Source organism: Ambystoma mexicanum, chromosome 5q (assembly GCF_040938575.1).
Source record: "Ambystoma mexicanum isolate Mex_15411 chromosome 5q, UKY_AmexF1_1, whole genome shotgun sequence".
In the NCBI taxonomy this organism is placed as follows: domain Eukaryota; kingdom Metazoa; phylum Chordata; class Amphibia; order Caudata; family Ambystomatidae; genus Ambystoma; species Ambystoma mexicanum.
This window is the reverse complement of record NC_090933.1, coordinates 1,341,383,186-1,341,400,159: the sequence shown is the minus strand read 5'-3', so window position 1 is coordinate 1,341,400,159 and position 16,974 is coordinate 1,341,383,186. Positions and strand designations below refer to the sequence as shown.

General features: G+C 47.7%; 1 protein-coding gene across 1 annotated transcript in view; it reads left to right on the top strand.

Annotated features, from left to right (window-relative positions):
- Positions 1-570: 570 nt before the first annotated feature.
- The window catches only part of GRINA (glutamate ionotropic receptor NMDA type subunit associated protein 1), a 431,157-nt gene continuing 414,753 nt past the window's right edge, over positions 571-16,974 (top strand). The window contains exon 1 of the mRNA XM_069621966.1: positions 571-804. The gene's annotated coding sequence lies outside the window, so the exon portion shown is untranslated. The remainder of the gene's footprint in view (positions 805-16,974) is intronic.

Genomic DNA, 16,974 nt, shown 5'->3' with positions numbered 1-16,974 from the left:
TGAAGCTGGGGGTGCTTGGGGAGCTTCATCACTCCCTGTGGGGCTGGGTGTGCTTGGGGAGCTTTATCACTCCCTGTGAAGCTGGGGGTGCTTGGGGAGCTTTATCACTCCCTGTGAAGCTGGGGAGCTTCATCACTCCCTGTGGGGCTGGGTGTGATGGGGGCTGGGGAGCTTCGTCACTCCCTGTGAAGCTGGGGAGCTTCATCACTCCCTGTGGGGCTGGGGAGCTTCGTCACTCCCTGTGGGGCTGGGTGTGATGGGGGCTGGGGAGCTTCGTCACTCCCTGTGAAGCTGGGGAGCTTCATCACTCCCTGTGGGGCTGGGGAGCTTCGTCACTCCCTGTGGGGCTGGGTGTGATGGGGGCTGGGGAGCTTCATCACTCCCCGGGCTGCAGGCCGCAGCAATGAATGGCTGCACTAAAGGCGAGGATGACTGTCACATGACGGGGTGACCGTCACGTGAAGGGCTGGGCTGAACCATTCCTCTAGGAGGGGGGGTCGCACCGGCTTTCCGGGCAGGGGAGGGTCTGAGGGGCCCGCTAGCTCCCCTTGTCGGCCCCTCTGGGGTTAGGGAGGGGCGCCCGAGCGCTAGAGCCCGGTAGCTCTGCCCTGGACCCCCGTCCAGCGCCCGGGCCGGCCCCCTCGGCAGAGAGCCAGATGGGCTGCTCCGGGCCGGGCTGCAGCAGTTACCTGAGAGAGGCTGCTGACACCGGCGGCAGTGACACCGCGGCCTCCGGAGCCCCCTCGACAAGCACCGCATACCCCCATCCCACGCCCCGCTCTGGGGCCCTCACAGCAGCTGCAGGTAAGTGCGCTGCCCCTCCAAGGGTTTACTCGCTGCTGCTGTCATTATAATAGAGAGGGCTGGGGGAGGTCACCCGGCCTCTGCACCCGAGAATGGGGGTCCCGAGGCCTCTGCACCCGAGAATGGGGGTCCCCCGGCCTCTGCACCCGAGAATGGGGTTCCCCCAGCCTCTGCACCCGAGAATGGGGGTCCCCCAGCCTCTGCACCCGAGAATGGGGGTCCCCCAGCCTCTGCACCCGAGAATGGGGGTCCCCAAGCCTCTGCACCCGAGAATAGGGGTCCCCATGCCTCTGAACACAGACTGGGTCACCCAGCCTCTCCACCCGAGAATGGGGGTCCCCAAGCCTCTGAACACAGACTGGGTCACCCAGCCTCTCCACCCGAGAATGGGGGTCCCCAAGCCTCTGAACACAGACTGGGTCACCCAGCCTCTCCACCCGAGAATGGGGGTCCCCAAGCCTCTGAACACAGACTGGGTCACCCAGCCTCTCCACCCGAGAATGGGGGTCCCCAAGCCTCTGAACACAGACTGGGTCACCCAGCCTCTGCACCCGAGAATGGGGATCCCCAAGCCTCTGAACATAGACTGGGTCACCCTGCCTCTCCACCCGAGAATATGGGTCCCCAGCCACTGAACAGACAGGGTAACCCAGCCTCTGCACCCGAGAATGGGGATCCCCAAGCCTCTGCACCCGAGAATGGGGGTCCCGAGGCCTCTGCACCCGAGAATGGGGGTCCCGAGGCCTCTGCACCCGAGAATGGGGGTCCCCAAGCCTCTGAACACAGACTGGGTCACCCAGCCTCTGCACCCGAGAATAGGGGACCAGAGGCCTCTGAACCCGAGAATGGGGGTCCCCCAGCCTCTGCACCCGAGAATGGGGTTCCCCCAGCCTCTGCACCCGAGAATGGGGGTCCCCCAGCCTCTGCACCCGAGAATGGGGGTCCCCCAGCCTCTGCACCCGAGAATGGGGGTCCCCAAGCCTCTGCACCCGAGAATAGGGGTCCCCATGCCTCTGAACACAGACTGGGTCACCCAGCCTCTCCACCCGAGAATGGGGGTCCCCAAGCCTCTGAACACAGACTGGGTCACCCAGCCTCTCCACCCGAGAATGGGGGTCCCCAAGCCTCTGAACACAGACTGGGTCACCCAGCCTCTCCACCCGAGAATGGGGGTCCCCAAGCCTCTGAACACAGACTGGGTCACCCAGCCTCTCCACCCGAGAATGGGGGTCCCCAAGCCTCTGAACACAGACTGGGTCACCCAGCCTCTGCACCCGAGAATGGGGATCCCCAAGCCTCTGAACATAGACTGGGTCACCCTGCCTCTCCACCCGAGAATATGGGTCCCCAGCCACTGAACAGACAGGGTAACCCAGCCTCTGCACCCGAGAATGGGGATCCCCAAGCCTCTGCACCCGAGAATGGGGGTCCCGAGGCCTCTGCACCCGAGAATGGGGGTCCGCAAGCCACTGAAGACAAGACTGGGCCACCCATCCTCTGCACCTGAGAATAGGGGTCTCCAAGCCACTGAACACAAGACTGGGCCACCCAGCCTCTGCACCCGAGAATGGGGGTCCCCAAGCCTCTGCACCCGAGAATGGGGGTCCCCAAGCCACTGAACACAAGACTCGGCCACCCAGCCTCTGCACCTGAGAATAGGGGTCTCCAAGCCACTGAACACAGACTGGGCCATCCGGCCTCTGCACCTGAGAATAGGGGTCCCCAAGCCACTGAACACAAGACTGGGCCACCCAGCCTCTGCACCCGAGAATGGGGGTCCCCCAGCCTCTGCACCCGAGAATGGGGGTCCCCCAGCCTCTGCACCCGAGAATGGGGGTCCCGAGGCCTCTGCACCCGAGAATGGGGGATGGGGGTCCCCAAGCCACTGAACACAAGACTGGGTCACCCAGCCTCTCCACCCGAGAATAGGGGTCCCCAGCCACTGAACACAGACAGGGTAACCCAGCCTCTGCACCCGAGAATGGGGATCCCCAAGCCTCTGCACCCGAGAATGGGGGATGGTGGGTCCCCAAGCCACTGAACACAAGACTGGGCTACCCAGCCTCTGCACCCGAGAATGGGGGTCCCCAAGCCTCTGTACCTGAGAATGGGGGTCCCCAAGCCACTGAACACAAGACTCGGCCACCCAGCCTCTGCAGCTGAGAATAGGGGTCTCCAAGCCACTGAACACAGACTGGGCCATCTGGCCTCTGCACCCGAGAATAGGGGGCCAGAGGCCTCTGCACCCGAGAATGGGGGTCCTAAGGCCTCTGCACCCGAGAATGGGGGTCCCCCAGCCTCTGCACCCGAGAATGGGGGTCCCCCAGCCTCTGCACCCGAGAATAGGGGTCCCCATGCCTCTGAACACAGACTGGGTCACCCAGCCTCTCCACCCGAGAATGGGGGTCCCCAAGCCTCTGAACATAGACTGGGTCACCAAGCCTCTGCACCCGAGAATGGGGATCCGAAAGCCTCTGCACCCGAGAATAGGGGTGCCCATGCCTCTGAACACAGACTGGGTCACCCAGCCTCTGCACCCGAGAATAGGGGTCCCCAAGCCACTGAACACAAGACTGGGCCACCCATCCTCTGCACCCGAGAATAGGGGTCCCCAAGCCACTGAACACAAGACTGGGCCATCTGGCCTCTGCACCCGAGAATAGGGGTCCCCAAGCCACTGAACACAAGACTGGGCCACCCATCCTCTGCACCCGAGAATAGGGGTCCCCAAGCCACTGAACACAAGACTGGGCCATCTGGCCTCTGCACCCGAGAATAGGGGTCCCCAAGCCACTGAACACAAGACTGGCCCACCCGGCCTCTGCACCCGAGAATAGGGTTCCCCAAGCCGCTGAACACAAGATTGGGCCATCCGTCCTCTGCACCCGAGAATAGGGGTCCGCAAGCCACTGAACACAAGACTGGGCCACCCGGCCTCTGCACCCGAGAACAGGGTTCCGCAAGCCACTGAACACAAGACTGGGCCACCCAGCCTCTGCACCCGAGAACAGGGGTCCCCAAGCCACTGAACACAAGACTGGGCCACCCAGCCCGTGCACCCGAGAACAGGGGCCCGCAAGCCACTGAACACAAGACTGGGCCACCCAGCCTCTGCACCCGAGAATAGGGGTCTCCAAGCCACTGAACACAAGACTGGGCCACCCAGCCTCTGCACCCGAGAATAGGGGTCCCCAAGCCTCTGAAAACAGACTGGGCCATCCGTCCTCTGCACCCGAGAATAGGGGTCCGTAAGCCACTGAACACAAGACTGGACCTCCCAGCCTCTGCACCCGAGAATAGGGGTCCCCAAGCCACTGAACACAAGACTGGGCCACCCAGCCTCTGCACCCGAGAATAGGGGTCCCCAAGCCACTGAACCCAAGACTGGGCCACCCAGCCTCTGCACCCGAGAATAGGGGTCCCCAAGCCACTGAACACAAGACTGGGCCACCCAGCCCGTGCACCCGAGAACAGGGGTCCCCAAGCCTCTGAACACAGACGGTGGGTCACCCAGTCTCTGCCAGACCGTGAACAGTATCCAGACTATGGTTCACCTCTTCTGTGAATCTGCATCGCAACAATAGGGGTTCACCAGCCACCTGATCTCAGACTGGGCGTTTTCCATCCTCTTAACTGCACCCAGAGTCGGTCTCGGCCTTCAGACTGTATAACAACTAATAAAGATTAAAGCAGTGAGATGTTCTTTATTTTGAAAGATTCAAAGAAAGGTATGTACTGTGTAATATTGTCTTCATGCCGTGCGCAACTGTCATTCGCCTTGTTGCGACAGGGGGCAATTGGATTGGCTAGTTGGGAAAGAGGAAAAATGCAAAATAGCTTTACTGTTTTGTTGATGAATGCAGATCGGAAGTTCCCGGATATTCTGTTATTACAGTCTTTATTTTCAATGGGCTTTATTTTTTTTTTAGAAACCTTGTAACCAAAAAATTCCATTTATTCTAAATAATTTGTGTGGGTTTTGCCACCACCCTCTTAGTTGTGTACCTATCTCCGAACCTCCTACCCCTTATATCCTTTCCCACCCCCCACGCCCTATATTTTTACATGAGTTCCTCCCCCAATTATGTTTAGAAAAAAATGACTGTCCATGTAACAACGTTGTACGGTAGTGTGCCAGTCTCTTTCTAGGTGGACAGTGTTGAGAGCACTTGAGATATCTTCCCGGAGGGGATCCATGTGGGCTCATAGTGCAAGAGTGCATTCGTTTGGATGATGATATATAAATTGGCTGGGGAGGTGTTTTGTTCTCGTCTTTGAGGTCTGTTGGGAGGGTTAAACGATCGCTCTGAATGGTTAACTTAGTTGGTATGCATACTTTGTGTTGGAGCATAGAATTTCAGCGTGTTAACGTGGTAATCAGTCCGTGGAGCCCTGGGTGGGCCTTTTGGAGTATCCATTTGGTGTGGCCGTGCCAGCATACTGCTAGTAGTGCATCTCTGCAGGGGTCGGAATAAGGATTTGATGAGTAGAAGCTAAAAGCAGCTCCTAGGTATCATGCATTGTCCATTAAGTAGGAGTTTCTTTGGGAGAACAAGGAGCTCATGCATAGTACCACATAGTGTGCTGCCGATCTATCTCATGCAAAACGCACAATAACCTTTCGTACATTATACATGACTAATTGTACTTTAAATGTCTTCTGAGTAGGTCGAAATGCTCCTATATACAAATTCCCAACACAGTGTTTATATTCGGTAGGTCTGTTTGTATTGGTACCAGTTGCCCGGGTAGTCAAAAATAGCTTCTTGAAGCCATTAGCTTGCCACTAGCCATGCTCTTCTAAACTGCAAGAAGAAGCTAAATAACTCTTTCCTCTAAAAACAAAAATGAAAATGCTTGCCTCAAAGGGTTATATAATCCATGCTAGATTTGGTAAATTTTCTATGCTTCCATTAGTATTGTTTTATAAACAAAAAGTGACACCTACAATAAATTTAAGGCGCAGAAGCAACACTAGGCATAAAATGGTCAACCTTGACACTGTTAGAAGGAGCATTTTGGACAAGCGTGCTGAATTTACCAAAAAGCGTTCCTATGAGTCTCATAAGAAATGAACTTGGACTGCTTTCACTATATGCAACAACGTTATGGAAAGGACTGTCACTATATAGAAAACTCAAAATGACTGATGCAGCTGCTCCTTATCGCATCTTAAACACCACCTTGAATAACCCTGGAAATTGGCTGCTGAATGGAATGAGATATGGCAATAACATCTCGAGGACCTAAACACTGACGAGGATACACTGATCGTGAATCCAGACTCTGTTTAAAAAAAAAAAAAAAAAAAAGTTAAAACAGAGACTGGATTGAAACAGTGGAACAACGATCCAACAACAAAAGAGACTATCCCAATGAACCACGTAGACTAAACTCGGTGCCGAGATATCTACAGAAATTCACAAGTAGATGTTACTGCAGCTAGTTTCTATGGCTGAGATTCAATCTGTACTGCACAAAGCTAGTACTTTACAGGTTGAAACAAACAACCTTGGTAACAAAAAGCTGCAGAATTTACAAACTGGCTGAGCAAGTTGAAATTATTAAACATCTAATACTCGTTTGCCCGGCTGTGAGGGGGACGCAGCGACAACTATATCTGGGAACATATTTTTCTAACGGAAGTACACTCCACCTAGACAACTGGTGGACTCTGCTTCTATATGGTGAGAAAACATTGTTTGCATGTGCAACTGTACATTTTCAGACAATATATTAGGCTAGCCCGATATGAGCTTCTGATTTGATACCTACACACTGCAGAAGGACAGAAGCAAGGAACATGAGCAATAACTTGAAACACAAGTAGGAAATTAGTGAAATGACTTTACTTTGTTTGGATTTTAAGAATGACAAATGGCTCGTGGGGTGAATTTGTGTTTTTTGTTGTTGTTTTTTTACACAAAAAAAGTTTTGTAATGAACTAAAATACAATAAAAATAATTTTTTTTAAAAAAGAACTCTTTCCTCTTCCTTCTATACACTCTGACTGCACTCCTCCCGCGTTTTCTCTCCCCTTCCTCTCCTTCCAGTCTCTAGAGCACAGGCCACTCGCCTCCACTCCTCTTTACTACTACGCCCCTCCACCACACTCCTCCCACTACTATGCCACACTCCAAACTACACCTACTTCCTTTTTTTACTCTTTGCAATTCACTACACATTCACTCCATACACCACTTCTACATACTCCCCACACAAACACGCACTCGAACCACAGAGCCATTTTGATCTAAAGCCAAAAACTTCAATAAATCTCTTCCACAAGCTGCTGTTTCCTACTTTCTCATGCTGGTCATAGTACACCTCAACCACTGACCTCATCACCCACACTTCTTTTTCCTTACTTAAATTCCCATCCCTCTTCTGTGATTGGATGTCTCTCCCTGGCCAATCTCGCCTTGTCTTCTCCATCCAGGACGTGTAAGTGTGCCAACAAGTTAGAAGGGTCTAAGCCCCTCCCGCTTCATCCGCACAGGTTCACCACGGACTGAGTCGGGTGACCTGTGAAAGCCAATGTTCATGCTTGTGTAGCTGAGCCCTGTTCCTAGGGTTCTCCCATTAAGTCTTAAGGGCAAGGGTGGGTCATGCTTTTGTTCCTGCCCGGTGGTCTAGGGAAGGGGGTGGAGGGTGCAGTTGGGTGTTGCACAAACTCACTCCGATGGTGGGAGAAGCAGTCGGCAGCATAAGCTGTGGAACTGCTAACCTTATGGGACATGGACATAATACATTATATACATAAACAATATGCGTACTCTTGTTTGTGTTGGCAATAAAAAGGCTGTGGCTTTTTATTAAACATAATACTAATGACACAAGCAGGAGTATTGTTTGTTTCCCAACAAACGGGTGTGCAGTATCATCATAGTTCCGTACTTTTGTGCACTTGTGCCAGGAACTGGAAACTGCCCGTCTTTGCTCCCAGTGGCACCTCCACCCCCCCACAGCATGTGCTCACAGGTCTGTCTGGGACCTTTGCATTGTCTGGTGGGCACTCCTGTGCCTGTTGGCAGCTTCATTCTAGGCCCAGGCTGCCATACCTGAGTGGGTCCACGGCCACTCGGGTTTCTGCAAAAGACCATTGCTCTAATTTTGCTCTCCTTGCATCCCTGCGTTGCTAACCTGTTCAAAATCCCGGTGTGGAATAATTCCATCCCTTTTACTGATAGGTGGGTTCTGTCTTTATGAAAAAATCAGGGTCGGAGAAAACTGTGCTCCTGTGACTGATAAAGTTCAGCCTCTTGCATATGCAACATTTTTCTACTTTCCCGTTCAGTTTTCGTTTTGTGGCATTGTATGTGTCCTAGGAAAGAAATCGGGAACGATTCCATGAGTATGCATGGCCAACACAGTCAAAGTGAGAACTTTCACAATATCTAATTCCATTTCCTGGTATATTGGCTTGGTTACCAAATGTTTGCTTCCTTTTGCAAGGCCAAGGTGTAACGAAGCATCCCAAAATTTCCGGCAGTTCTAGATTGTTCTCGTTGTCTACTAATCTCCAGCTAGCAATGTTCGGGCCTGCATACCGTCTATGCCGAAATGAAATGGGCCTGTACTTTAGGCACATATTGTGCAACACCTCCAAATCTCTGGTGTGATAGAATTCTGTGAGGCTCTTTAGGTCTCTTGAAAGAGTTTTATTGTACACAATCTTCTCAAGAGCTTTGTGTGGAGGTGAACAGGGCACCAAGCACTTCTTGCGTTCCCGCTCCTCCAATAAAGGTCCATGTGCACATTTGTGAAAATGTTGTTTTCTGTCCATGAATGAACGTTGGAACAGTGGTGCATCAATGAGCGCCATTTTTCAAGTAGAATTTCCACAGACCCATCACATGTTTTGGAGCTCCACCAAAGATGTTTTCTGAAAGACTGAGACCACTGTAAAATATTTTCCGAACCCTTGTTTTTTACCAGCAGATGTAATTTTTTTTATTGACTGATTTGGTAATGTGCCATACATCAAATTCATGAAGAATGTTTAGAAACTGCTCCTGCATGGCCTTGTGGGCTTCGCTATTGAAACATGTCTGTCAGTGGCTATGAGGTCTATTTGCATTCCCCCCGATTGAAGATGTTTGCGGGATTTGATGAAACCATGTTTCTCCATGGCCACAGAAGATGTACATTTGGACACTTGCACGATCTCCGAGCTCAATGTTTTTTTTACTTTCCATGTCTTGAAAGTGGTATGTACAGTACTTGGCTGAAAACCTGGGGCTGTCGCACTGTCCGTCGCTAGCTAGCCTGAACTGTTTGCCAGAGAATGTGCTTTCAATTGACATCTGTTCAATTTTCCAGGCTTGACTAATAGCAGGGAATACGAAATTCCCTTTGATTTTTGTAGTACTGGTTTTTAGCAAGGAACTGAACTCCCATAAATTGACAGAAACTGGACATCTTACCGCGAGCCACTGAAAAGTAAACCTTCTGAACATAGTAGGTTTCCAGGTGGCACTTTGCCCCGCATCGGTTGAGCGGACCATGAAATTGTATCATGGAGCTGGACACAACCTGGCTTGGATTTTCAGGTTAGTGCCTTGTTATACACAAGACACATTCACCAATGGATCCCTGCATATTTTTTCCCTCAATGTATGGACACATTTCAACATCGGTATAATCTCTACCAGGCAGCTATCGAATACAATGTATTTTTGCTCCTTTATTAGCCAATCTTCCTGCATGAATGTGGTTTATTATTCGACTGTGGTGGACCAATCGCCCAAACTAGGCAAACTGTTGTTGAGATCTTTGTCAAGTTCCTCGGTCAATTGCGTTGAAGCTTCAGTCTCTTAGTTCAGCTTGTGTTATTTGCACACGAATTGGAGAAATTCGAATATTTATTGGTGGACCTTTTTTGGCGGGTGCACAGATTGTGTCAAGTGGTCTGCAAGGAATTCCAATGCATCTTCATTATATTCAGTTTCATCTTGTCGCGTTCTCACATTGTAGCAATGGTCCAAGAACACTTTGCTGGCTTTGCCGGTCACATTCAATTCAGTTTCAGGCCATTGGGCATATTATTGACTGGACCACGCTGCGCCTCAAATAGTAGTTGCTCCATGGTGAAAATCTGTGGCAAGTAACATCTTTGGTTTCATTTGTTGTTTGTGTCTTTATACTACTTTTCCTTCTGGGCCTCTAGGAGATGTGTTGTAAAAACATGTTCAATCTATAGTACACATACAGCAGATTGCACTTTAAATACAAAAGCCTGTTATGAAGAAAACACCAGCCCAAAACACTTCTAGAAAACGAAATTGTTTAGTTACCCGTTTTCTGGATTTTCTGTTAAACCGTGGTCTTCTTTCACAACCGCCCCAGAAAACTGAAAAAAAAATGTATATGGTTTAAATCCAGCACATTTCATTTACATGCAAACAAAACATATTTAAATATCTACAAACAGAAGCAACTTGATTGAATAAGACAAATGACAACATAAAAATGTATTACAAATGCTATTTGGTGTCCAATAGTAGTTTACGCTCACCTCTGATCCATGTGCCTCCACTTCAAATTCCACACCTTGTGTAGATTCCTTAAATATTCCTAAAAAAAAAAAATAAAGTCAATCTTATTGGAAATTTCAAATCTTTCATCGCACACATCGGTTATACACATAACCTCGCAAACATTGTACGTCACTTAGTCAAAATATACATTTCAAATTTCACCTGATAGCCATCCGAGATGGCAAGTGTACTTGATCAGAGATCACTGTGCAAAACATACTGATTGTAATGTTGCCCTCAAACATTTTGCAATGTATTCTGCATTAGGGAGGAAGTGTAACGTTAGAACTGAAATCATAAAAGTTTGAAACGCTGCACATTTATATGCATGCCACTGTCTAATAGGAGCCTATGTAGGATTTACTTCCTTTCATTCAAGGGAACTGTAAGTATGCATGCCTCATACTCTGGACCAGCTGCAAAGGACAATGTAATTGTAGTCGAAGTACCAGCATCCCCCTGTAACACAGTACTTGTTTCAGTACGGATGAAAACAGTGGAATGGAACCAAAACAATGGGATTCAGACAATGGTACATATAAAGAGAAACCCATAAATGCCACGTAGTGTAAACAACCGACATGATACATAAACGTTTTCATATTATTTGAAATTCCAAGCATAATACATTCTCATAAATGAAAAGTGAAATAAAATGACCTGATATGCGTTTGTGTTGTTGTTGACTCTGGAAAATACATGGATGCAGAATCTTGCTCCTTCATTTTCAGGGCATTGTCATAAAGTGGGACAAAGGAAAATTAAAATTTAGATTTGCAATAGATATGTGGGAAGATCCAACTGTCGAATATAAACTTCTGTATGGCTCACCATTGGTATACTGGACGTGTCGGTGGTTTCGTCACTTGCGAGGGTCTGTGCTTCCGTCAGTATGCTCTCCTAAAAAAAATTGTAGTTGTATTTTATTTATTTGTAGAGCGCACCAGGCCCAAAAGGCATCCGGGTGCATATCTTGGTACAACATAGGTGCAGATAAGACAATAGTTACAGTTACAGAAGGTTTCATAGAATTATTCATTGGGTGTATATGGGGTACCATGGAGACCAAAATGGATGCAGTGCATAGTGAGCATTACAAAATAAGCAGGCAAGGCAGGATGAATACAGTACATATTAAGCGCAAAATACAAGGTAGTTATAGGTGATATAGAGGGTGAACACAAATGGATTATTACATCGAAGTCAATGTAAGGAATGCAACAGTGTGTAAAAGTTAGAGGATGGATATTAAGTGCGGGAGCAGGTGAAGGTTAGCCTTGTGTGGAGGATAGCCATAGTTTAGCTTTTTGTTTGAATAATGTTGGGGAAGATCCAGATCTGATGGTTAGTGGGAGTGAGTTCCATAGTTTGGAGGCAAGAACTGGTAAACATACACCACCAGCTTTCTGAAGTTTGTATCTGGGGATGGTCAAGCAATGTGCTTGAGCTGATCTGAGTGGCCAGGTGGGCACATACTGAGAGAAGCGAGAGGCTAGATAGATGGGGGCCTGGTTGTTTACACATTTGTGTGTGAGGGCGAGAGATTTCAGTGATATTCTTTGTGTTACTGAAAGCCAGTGTAAACTCTTCCTAGTTTCGGAGATCTGTGCAGATCTGGGAATGTTGAGGGCCGCTCTAATGGCATTATTTTGAATGACCTGGAGTTTATTGAGGTTACGTTGGTTGGTCCCTTGATATAAGGCATTACAATATTCGAGTTTAGACATAACCAGAGTCCTGGCCAGAGTAATGCATCTCTGTGTGGAGAGCAAGGGGCCGCATGCTGCAATGCGCTTACATGTGTACGCAGAGGCAGAGACAACAGCATTAGTTTGTCTATTGAGAGATGGTGTAGAAGCAAGATAGATTCCTAATGTTTTGGTGTCATTGGACACTTTGGAATTGCCATCAATGTTGAATGTTTTGAACGATGGGTCAAGCTTGTTCAATCGCTGTTGGGATCCCAAGATGAGAAGCTCTGTCTTGTCATCGTTAAGACAGAGCTCATGTTGGGCCATCCAGGCTTGAATGACTTGGTGGATGTTGTTCAATACTTTAGAGTCAACCTTGTAATCGCCAGTGATGGGAATGAGTATCTTTGTGTCGTCTGCGTAATTGGTGTGACACCCAGATAATTGAGTACATCAAACAATGGTTTGGTAAATACATTATAAAGTGTTGGTGAAACACAGGAACCTTGTGGCACCCCACACGACACTGGAGTCAGATCCGCTGATGAAGTGGGTGAGAATACTAATGTGTCTATTGTCCAGGAAGGAGCGGATCTATTTGGTAGCTTTTTCAGAAAAGTGGGCAGCTGATTTCAAATGGCGACAGAGGATTTGTTGATTGACCAAGTCAAAAGCTGCCGAGAGGTCAAGGAGTAATGGGAGGGACAGTTTGCCATTTTCTTTTAAGTTCTCAATTTGAGTTTTGAGATCTAGTAAGGCTGTTTCTGTCCCATGCTTGGGTCTAAATCAAGATTGTCTAGTGCCGAGTAAATTGTTAGTTTCTAAGTACTTCTGGATCTGTAAATATGCTGAAAATGGACATGTGATTACGAAAACATTATGCTTCTTTTGAAGGGCACTATTGCATTGTCTTCTATGGTCATAATTACTTCATTTGAGGCTCCATAAACCAGAGACAGATGTATAGTAGAATGTGGTATAGTGAAAATGTAATACAATCTGGTAAATATGCAAACATTAGTAAGAGACATTTACTACAAAAGCACCAATCCGTACATGAAGTTAACTTTTTAGTACCCCACCGTCTACAGCTAATTCATCATCCGGGACTCACCTGAGGCAGTGTTTGCATCAATAGAGTTGGAATTGCATTTGGAAGCAATTTATGAATAATTCTGGGTCGACGTTTTTTTATGTACTTAGATTGGTCGTACATATCGTCTGTAAAGTGTAGGCTGCAGATGTGGAATTGATTGGCCCTCACGTCCAGACATTCTGTGCTCTACTTTCAATCTTGTCCACAGCGAAACCACAATATCAAACCCATCTTCTTGTATTCCTCGGGAGTGTATGCAGGACTGTCCCCTGACTTTTGACATGGCTCCTAGAAGGGCAACCGAAAACCATACAGCAGGCATTCCTGAAAAATCTATAAGATCAGTACAAATAATTACAAAAAAATTGTACTGTATGCATGAGATTGATTCAAGGAAGATGCCATTCTATTACAATGGACATTGATTAAATGTGCTAAATATCGCGATCAAAACACTTGAAACATTGAGATGAGTGAACATTACACTACTGGGTACATTCGGTCTAAATAGATAGAACATTTGAGATCAGAAATAGATGCATATAGAGAAGTTAATAGGTGACCTGCCCTTACCTTGACAAACAATTTGATCGAGCAATCAGAGGAGCACGTAGCAGGAGAACAGGTAGCACGATAAAGAGTTGCCTTAGTGCTCAGAGATGTTCTCCGGCAAAATATCAAGGGGTATATAAAGGATTAGAAAAGTGGGTGTGTATGTGAATGTGTGACATGTTTCTGGCCGGGTCTGCAAGAGGGGAGCTTGGAGACACTGGGTCTGGGGAGGCCATGTGAACAATGACCCCTGTGCGGAAGATACCTTTGAAGTGTACATGTTGTTTGGCACCTTGGCCGTTCCCACCCACCCAGTACTGTAGTGGGTTATAATAGAGGGGGGGTGGATTGTTGCGGAGTAGGTGAGCGTAAAAGGGCACCAACCATTCTTTCATTTCCCTCATAGTGCGGGCAGCTCGTGGCAAGTCTATTATTTATTGTCTTATTTATTTATTTTTTATGTATTGTCTTTATTTTATTTGTTATCCCATGTACTGCACTGATCCCTCCGCCCCCCCCCCTCCTCCTCTGCACTTGCACAATCTCAATGTCACCTGGTATAGTAAAATCGTTCTCTGTCCTCCCTCTGTTCCCCCGCCCTTGTCTTGTCGCGCCTTGAAACTCTTGTGTATAGGCGCATTATAAATGCCATATATCATATCATATAGACAAGTGAGCGTGTCCTTGATTCACTGAAAAATTGAAACAACTATTCATAAAAACTAATTTGTATTTTATTTTGTTGCTGATGTTGATGGCACAAATATACTACAAATTGTATACTTCGGGTTACAGCACAGTGTGTGAAAATCGCCTGTACTGTTGGCTGTCACTGGGGAATTTGGCGCGAATGGCTCCAACGACACAGGCGAGTATTACTCGTCGAACGCGGAATCCAAGCTCCCATTGAAGAGAAACATACATACTGTATTTAAATTAACCTGATAAGTGTACAGACCTTACTTGAAAATGCATCCTGTTTCCTATGGCATAGTTGCCCGTACAAAAGTTACTTGATGGATCAATGAACTTGGGATTTGAAGTGTACACACATAAGTGAACACCCATGCAATCCATAACGTTTGGGGCACAGGGAAATATTGTTTCTTAGTTGAACGTGAAAGACGCATAAGATGAATACTCTGATTTCCCAAAAGCGCAAGGAATGTAGTCAATTGCAGACTACATTCATTAGGCAGTGATAGATCAAAGTTATGACAATCTAGGAGACAAACATGAAATGTTAGTGGCCTCAGTGGTCAAAATTACATCATATCTAGAGTAGGCTTACTTGTTACTTGGATTGCGAGGGCGAACTGTTGCGCGAAGTTCGTGCATAAGCACCATCATGATCCTCAACACGGACCTTGAGAGGCAGACTGCCTTGAAGTCATGCAGCTTGGTAACGTATAGCATCCAGAGTTTTCTTTGCAGCAGCAGTTCTCCACCTCGGTTGGCATCATCTTGCACCGATTGCAGGTACACCAGGTGGAAACGTCTGTCTTCCATGCGACTAGGCTCAGGATCCAATGATTCGTCTTCCCAACTGTCTTCTGATGCCCCATCGTTTCCGCATCTTCCTCTATCAACAAATTCCGCCTCGGAATACACCGGCTCATACTGGTAGGGCTGTATTGTTGTCATTATGCGACAAAATGTTTAAATCAAGCGCAAGTAATGATTGAAATCAATAGTAATGCAAGCATAAGTATATGTTTGCAGGCGCTGCGTACAACGAAGATAGCTGAACAGAGCAGGAACCATTCGCAGGCTATATTAAAAAAAAAAAAAAGACAATGAAACGATTGAAAAAGCAACTATGTTGTCTGATGAGAAGCGCTCTGTTTATACTTATTGAGGAAATAGGTGTCCCGCCATTTCCATAGAGACACGTTATTAGCTGGCGCACAGAGAACGCTGACACGAGATGTGCATTTGCGTTGTGAAATGGGCGGTAAGCGTCTAGTGATGTCCGCTTCAGGGGCGGGTGATATGAATTAGTGCCACAAGGGCACTTGAACTTAGGGCAATGTATCAAGGGATAAGATTAGCACAAGATGGCGGCGCCCTACCTGTTGTTTTCGCATGTGTAAAAGTGAGGAAAACTAAGGTAAGGTGCATAGGAAATGTTTTTACGATCGATCAGTTTGCTTAAAACCACACGCCCGAACGCTCGGGACAATAACATCTTTGAGCGCACTATTCTTTTAAAACATTGATTGCCTTTAGTAGGCTTTCTGTTTTTTCCCTAGGGATTCTGCATTCCCTGAATACTGTCTCTTACAGTGTCTAAATAGGATACTGTAGTTTTTGGACCTGCTGTCTTTTCATGGGCTAGCGGTATGCCCCATGGGCCTTTTTGCAGGGGTCCGACACCTTGTGCCATATGATTAAGAAGTCATCCAGGTAATGGACCATGGATGCCTTTTTGGATGTCCCATTGGATGAAGGAACTACATTTCTCAAAGAATGCAAATGAGATGCCGCACCCATGGGCAAACCATGGGCAAACCGAAAACAAAGCCATGGTTGTGACCTGAGGTGTACTGGCAACAGCCTGAACGCAGCTTCTATGTCCACCTTGGCTAGAAGTGTCGCTCTCCCCTGCTTTTTTGACCAATGTAATTTCTTCTTGGAAGCTGGTGTTGTACACTGCTGTGTCCAGTTCTGATATGCCGTCATTTACTGACATGCCTTGGGGAAATGTCAGATGATGTATGATGTGATATTTTCCTTGTTCTTTTTCAGGAACCAGCCCCAATGGGTATCAGATAAATTCTCTGAAGGGAGGTGTGTCCTAGGGGCCACCTATCCTCCCCAAAGCCAATTCTTTCTTGATTTTACCCCTCACTGCTTCTAGCTGATTTGAGGTTCTATGGGATGTCCCTTGTGCTGCTCCCTTTGAATGGTATGATGAAACCCTTTGTGAAACCTTCTTGCAGGCATTTGCTGGTTTGTCTGTCTGGATATGTGTCTAGCCATCCCTCCTTTGCCTGTATTTGTATTGGTGATTGGTTAATGATTGTATTAAGGGTCCTCATGCTTAAGGTTTTAGGGAGGGTTTGTTGTGCATTTGCGAACGCTGTGCTCCCCCTTGCCCCTGCATCTGCTGCACTGGTGCTTATATCTACATTCTTTCCCCCATGAGCAAAACCCTTTGTCGTATTTCCAACTTATGGTGTTGCTCCCCTCGGCGGTGTGCATTTTTGTGCACATTTTGTGCTATGTGTCTTAGCCCCCCGGGCTGCTTCTTCCGAAAGGGCTGCCCTCTATTATTTTGGTGTTGGTACCT